This window comes from Pteropus alecto, unplaced genomic scaffold (assembly GCF_000325575.1).
Source record: "Pteropus alecto unplaced genomic scaffold, ASM32557v1 scaffold5, whole genome shotgun sequence".
Lineage (NCBI taxonomy): Eukaryota > Metazoa > Chordata > Mammalia > Chiroptera > Pteropodidae > Pteropus > Pteropus alecto.
In genome coordinates this window covers 7,943,047-7,949,934 of record NW_006441953.1, presented here as the reverse complement: position 1 = coordinate 7,949,934, position 6,888 = coordinate 7,943,047, and the positions used below count along the sequence as shown (strand labels likewise).

At 33.8% G+C, this 6,888-nt stretch overlaps 1 non-coding gene across 1 annotated transcript; it reads left to right on the top strand.

The window, feature by feature from the left end:
- Nucleotides 1–2,844: 2,844 nt before the first annotated feature.
- LOC112485617 lies at nt 2,845–2,963 on the top strand. Its single transcript, XR_003048510.1, has one exon. It is a non-coding gene; the product is annotated as a 5S ribosomal RNA (ribosomal RNA).
- The last annotated feature ends 3,925 nt before the right edge of the window (nt 2,964–6,888 follow it).

The following is a 6,888-nucleotide window of genomic DNA, read 5'->3' as shown; positions in this document are numbered from 1 at the left end:
GGCTGCACTATCTCCAAAGGCTCTTGGGGAGAATCCTTCCCTGTCTTTTCCAGCTTCTGGTAGTTGTCTGCATTCCTTGGCTTCTCTGGCTTGTGGCCACACCACTCTAATCTCTGCCTCCATATTGACATTGTCTTCTCCTATATGTCCTCTCCTCTTCCATCAGTCTCAAATCTCCTTCTGCCTGTTATAAAAACACTTGCCATTGGATTTAGAGTCTACCCAAATAATCCAGGATGATCTCATCAGCTCAAGATCTTTAACTTAATTACAACTGCAAAGACTCTTTTTCCAAATAAATTGACATTCACAGGTTCCAGGGATTAGGATATGGACATACATTTTGGGAGACCACCATTCAATCAACTATACTCCATCAGAAGGACAGTTAGAAAAATGGGAAATTAATGGCATAATACACTGTGTTAGAACCCCAACCTCTCTTACCTCATTTAAAAAAAATTGCTAAAATGAGAGATTGTATAGTGACGCTCTCAAGAGCATGCCAGAAATAAAGCTTTAGGTCCCTGTCCCAATAAGGTTGATAAGCACAAAAGTGATCACAAATCATACATTTATCCTTTCAGGGCCTCAGTTTTTTATCTGTAAATAAGGGGTTTCTTAGATGTTCTTTGAGTATTCTTCCAACTTCAACATCTTATGATTCTACAGAAAATTCCAGACATGTTTTAAAGCCCAGCATGCACACAGAAAACAGACAAAAGTAATGTTATCATGGCTAGTCTTTCACTCAGCACATACTGTGAATGCCTCCTTTTTGCCAGGAAAAGGAAGAGGCCTCTGTATATCGATAAATAAGCCGTTGCATTAACTTAAGCAATCCCCAGACTCTCTCTCAGTGATGCCAAATCAACAAGTCCCTAAAACTGAACTGTTTTATACAAAGTCTATCCTATCAAAAAGAAGAAGATGAAGGAAGGGGGAAAGAAGAAAACTAATCTGAAGGAGAGCTACCTATTTGGCTCTCTGCACACCTTTTTTTGTATTATGTTGGAAAAGAAAGTGTATGGGTTCTGAAATTGATTCCAACTCTATGAGATCTTTAACAAGTCACTTAACTTTCCAGAACTCAAGTGTTCATGTGAAAAATGGAACCATAAGAATGCATGTTTCATAGAGAAATGATGGGGATCCAACTAGAAAAGGTATGGTAGGCATTTAGAAGCAGCTTCATGTTAGTATGGGTTGTTTCCTTCTTTTTGCCCTGCCCAAGAGAAAGTAAACAGATCTGACCCTAAAGAGTAAAGTGTTCGAAGTTCATTTTTTACCAGCTTTCCTGAACTTTTCTTTTTCCTCTCGATGGTAACCCTTCCAGGCAAGGAACTTGTCATTTACAGTTGTTTATTGGTTAAGCTGAAATTATTCATACCAAAATGTTACCTGAAGCCGACTTTTAATTATTTTGTCTCTAATTGTAGAATTAGATATGAGCAAAAAGATGACAGGAGATCAGGAGTGAGATCTGATTCCGAAGTCCCTTGAAATAAAACTGGGCGTCCTCAGCTGACTCAGAAGAGGGATCTCATTAGACATTTTAGAAACATATGCAAGGACTGAATGCAAAAATACATGGACTCCCCTGTTTCTTATCAAAGCTGGGATGAAAGCTGGAATCTCACTCTAATCTGCTGCTAGAGATGATTTAAATAAAATGACAGTGCATATTGCTAAGAATAAGTCTATTTCATTGTCACATACACCTGATTGTGACCACTTCCTGTGCCTCTAAAATGTCAAAATATATAATGAACGTTTTCTGAAATAACGTGTTTCTTTAATATTTGATGGTTTTTTTTTCTTTTTCATGCCCATGCCCTCCTCACAACTTTATCCAAGAAAATACTCTTATGACTTCCATTATGAAATTCCCAAAAAATACATGTGCTATAATTATCTTCCTCACTAAAAGGCTGTTAAAAGTGAATGTGAGCACTTGGACTCAAGTCAGACTGGCCTCAGTTGCATCCCAGTGATAGTTTGCTCACTCCATGTTTGTGATAACTTGGAAAAGTTACTATCTCTCCTTAAGTCTTAGTTTTCTCATTTGTAAAATAGGACAATAATAGTACCAATGTACACTCATTACATATGAGCTATGATTATCACCCAAAACATATACATATGAAAATGAAAGCTTATTACTTCTGTCTTGAGAATAAGAGAAGCATTAATCTAATCTGAGTTTATGGAATATTTAACTGCAAAATAATTTTAAAGAAATGAATATAGAAGAGTCCCACACTATTTCCTGATAAAGAGCTTGGTTATCCCATTAACCAATAGATAAGACATTTTTGTGGGCCCATATAATAGAGCCACAATGGGCAATTCAACTTGAGTGAAGCATACAAAAATGAACTAGGCTGTTTACAGGTCAGTCTAATAAAATTATTATCAAAATTGTCGACTAAGCCATTTTTAGTTCTGATTATTTTCATCACAAGGACAGTTTGTCAGTTTGGTCTATTTATTCTTCCATTCAACAAATAGCAATTATTGATATCAAGAAATTTTTATAGAAACACAAATATAAATAATATTTAGACTCCAAATATGACCTCCAAAATGTTCTGTGCAACAATAACTATTCATGTAGTCTAAATAACCATTTAGAAATTTAGCTAATTCTATGTCTTTCATCTCAATCATGGAAATAATTACCTTCATTCTTTATTTATCAAGATTATCAGTGAAATTAAAGAACTTGTTGACTAAGATCTTTAAATCTTTGATTAAACAGCAAATAGAAGTATATGGCTTATTTCAATGTTTTTTATTTTAACACTGCATTACTATTAAAACTACTTTGAAAATGAAAATATAGTCTAAGGCCATGCCACCCTGAACAAGCCCGATCCCGTCTGATCTCGGAAGCTAAGCAGGGTCGGGCCTGGTTAGTACTTGGATGGGAGACCACTTAGAAAGACCAGGTGCTGTAGGCATAAAAAAAAATAAAATAAAAAATAAGGGATTGTAAGCTAACAAGGTCCTTGCAATCTGTGAGGTCAACCAAAGGTTGCCTTGCCTAAAAAAAAAAAAAAGAAAGAAAACTATAGCTGTCAATTGGATTCATTTATTTGCCTCTATCTGCTTGTCTACCTATTTATTTCTTCCCTATTTTAAAAATCAAACTAGAGCAGCACAACTAGTTCAACTAGGCAGCATTTAGGAGCCTGACCAGGTTACTATATGTAGACTTGAAAGAAAATAAAGCTGCTTTTCCTTTAGAATATTTTTTAATTTAGACTTTCACTAATGAACCTTGTCATTTCTTTACCTGGTGTGTTTTTGTTTTTCTTTTGTTCTTTTATAAGATAACCTACTTAATAAGCTGTAGATAAATCACTTGAATTTTCTCTTCATTATGACAAAGTAGAACAAATCAGACTTCTAGTTTCATATAAATAAATTTTAAAAACAAGTAGCAAAAGATGCTAAATATAATCCAGAACAAGTTAATGTTTATATGGAACATTGTATTTGTAAGGAGAAATAAAATTTTTCATAAATTCTAAATTTGTTATATTTTCAATACAGTTTCAATACATTAGCCTAATTAGCTAGCCTTTTTGACGTTGAGTATTAGGATAAATTTTAAAAAGATTATTTTTACCCTCCCAGGCCCAAAACAATCTAGTGATTGGAAGTGGCACATGATATGTCAGCTAAAAATATTTTAATATATCATTTTATACTAAGACCATTTCATTTATTTCTTTGAATTGACCTGAGACAGGAGGTTTTCATTAACTCTCACCAACATTATTCCAAAGAAGATTCAGCTTCAGGTAAAGCTATATATTTTTTTAATTATGTGTAACTGTGCTAAGGTGTTCTTGGGAAAGAAAAGTAAAAGGCTTCCACATAACCCTTACTAAGAATTTTACCATGAGGACTTTACTCTCTTTTAAATTAAGAGTCAATCCTTTATTAAATATATTCTAACTAGCTATTACTATTATAGGAAAATCACCTCTGTGAATGAAGAAATTAAGGGTGAGGCAGAGAGAGTCTGAACTAGATTGCTTGTTCTTTTACAGTTCATTAATACTTCAGAGAATTATTTGTAAAAATAGAAAGCATTATTTTTACATTTTAAGCATTATCCTATGCTGAATGAACTGTGCCGTTAAATCCTGGGCTAGATCTTAAACAAGGACTACATGAGCTCACTAGGGAATGAGACAATTTCTTTGATAAATAAATTGAAAATGTTTAAAGAATTTATATTTGAGATCTCTAAAGGAGTCGAAGAGTTTTCTCATTTTGATTATTATTTATTCTATTCTTTATTTGTTTTTGTTATCAAAATTATAAGCAGATAGGACTTACAGGAAATGTTGACATATAATGTATGTATATATGTGTATAAATATTTATACGCACATTTATACAGGGTGGCCTATTTAAAATCATAATGCTTTATGTGGACCTCCTATTGGGAATATTTAAACATACATTTACTTCTTTATACATAGAATTAAAAAGTATACACAAAAAGAATATATTCATAATTATATGACTATTTTAAACTGTCTTTTTTAATTAAAAAGAACTAAAAATTAACTGAATCAAAACATTATCATAAAGTTCAATCATTTTATTTCTAAGTAAGATAGAAAGATCTCATTTCACTCTTTTAAATGTTTTATGACAGATTATTTGTACTTTTTTATAGGTATGAAGTCAAATATGAAGAAATAGAATTCTGGTAAGAATAAAAACCTCCAGAAACTCCATTGTTCAAAATAATGAAAACTACAATCAATGACTTACAAAACCATGAGATATTTTTCAGCTAAACAGTAATGTTTATCAGCTAAAATATAACAGTAGTAAAGAATATGTGGCTATTATATCACAGTCCCTTTGGTTATCAGCTGTTTTGGAAGTCTAGATTTACATCAATTTCACAGAATTTTGTCCAAGTTAGTAATCCTCTCTCTCTCTCTCTCTCACACACACACACACACACACACACACACACACACAAAATGATACTACCCTACAACCCACGAGAAAAACTAATTTTTCATTTGCTCCTCTATTTCTCAGAACCACTTCAAAGTTGTTCAAAGATCTCAGAAATAAAGTTTGTATCACAGTACTTTCCCCCCAGACACCTGATGCTGTTTACTGTCTCCCTGAAGATGGAGAAATAATCTATTTTATTTTTGTGCAGGCTTATTATGCTTTTTGCAAGTTATGGGGTGAAGATACCATGTTTGCTCTACAAAATAACTTAAAATGTAATGGTAGTACTAGCACTACTTACTAGTTTGGATTGGTTACTAGATTCAAGATTTTGGTAGCTGATAAAGTTTCATTCTAATGATACAATATTTAGAGACCAACCATGAAAACTAGTCAGTAAAAGAACTTATCTAAAAAAGGGTCCTATCCTTGATTTTCTTTAATCACTAATGAGATAGAACATTTTTTAATGCTTATAAAACACTTAACTTCTTTTGTGAATTGTTTATCCCTGTCTTTGACCATTATTTTATTAGGGTATTCATGTTTTACTTGTCAATTCATATGAGCTTTTTTATATATCAGTATTATTTGTCCTTTATTTCCACTTGGTGGCAAATGTTTTTCAGGAGTTCCTTGCCTTTTAATTCTCTCTATATTATGTTTAACTAGCAAAGTTTAATTTAAAATTTAGTAAGCAAACATTTATTTTCTAGCTGTAGTGGAACTGTTAATTATAGAATTGTTTTCTGTATTAACTTTTAGAAATATGTGTGGGCACAGTTCCAGAACATATTTTTGATCCCAAAATCAAAAGGTGGTAAATATGGCTGAAAAGGTAGGCGAGAGTAATGTTGGGGGCTCTAGATGTGCTCCACATCAAACTGCATGCACTTGTGGGTCATGATACAGTAAGGCATCAGTGTATGTTAATATCTTTGAAGGAGCAGAATAGATTCTAAGCTACGTGGACACTGTCATATTATTTCACTCTTTTTTTTTAACTCTCACGGAGGTCTCCTTTGTGGCAGACCTTTTCATGGATTTATCCGTATCACATCAAAATCCATGAACTCATCTAAAAGGCTTAATATGTGAATACATGTCTTTTAAAATGTTTTATTTAAACTAAAAACAACAGTTCCTCATTTCTCCCACCCTGTGTCTACCTCCCACCTCTGGCAACCACCAGTTTGTTCTCTGTACCTATAAGCTTGGTTTCTTTGGTTGCGGGGAGCATTGGTTTTAGTTTTGTTAGATTCCACATAGAAGAGAGAGATCACATGGTATTCATCCTATTTTTGAGAGAATTATTTTTTTAATTTCACAAATAAATGTTAATTTTTTACTGTTTTCTTCCTCCTCTTCAAATCCACATATCATGTCTTTGTCTTTATCTATGTCAATATCTAGAGGCCATAGTCAGGCCAGCATAGGCCAATGACCATTAATAAATCTAATATAGAAGCAGTTTCCTAGGAGTCGGCAAGGACTCCCTGTACACAGTGGTAGAGGAGAAGCGCAAAGGCTTCGGTCCCAGCACCTGGCTCAAGCTTTCTGTCCTAGCAGACTCCTCCTTCCACATGTGCTGTATGACCGCCAAACTTGGAACTTCTGGGGCATATCTTCTTTTGAGGAACTCTCATAAATATCCTTACCTGTGGGAGACTCAGGTCTGCTGGTTTGGTAGTAAAGCAAAGTAAGAGCAGCCTTGATTCTGGCCACCCTTGCCTTCCTTTCAACACTGGGAGCCCTCTGAGATTGGGACTAGCTCACTGACTGGGTTATAGATTTTCAGCGAAATAATCCTCAATAGGGCCTGGAAATAATGTACTTTCCCAGTGTTTTCAAACCTCCAAACGATATGCTTAAAGGAAAATACTAAGATAGCAA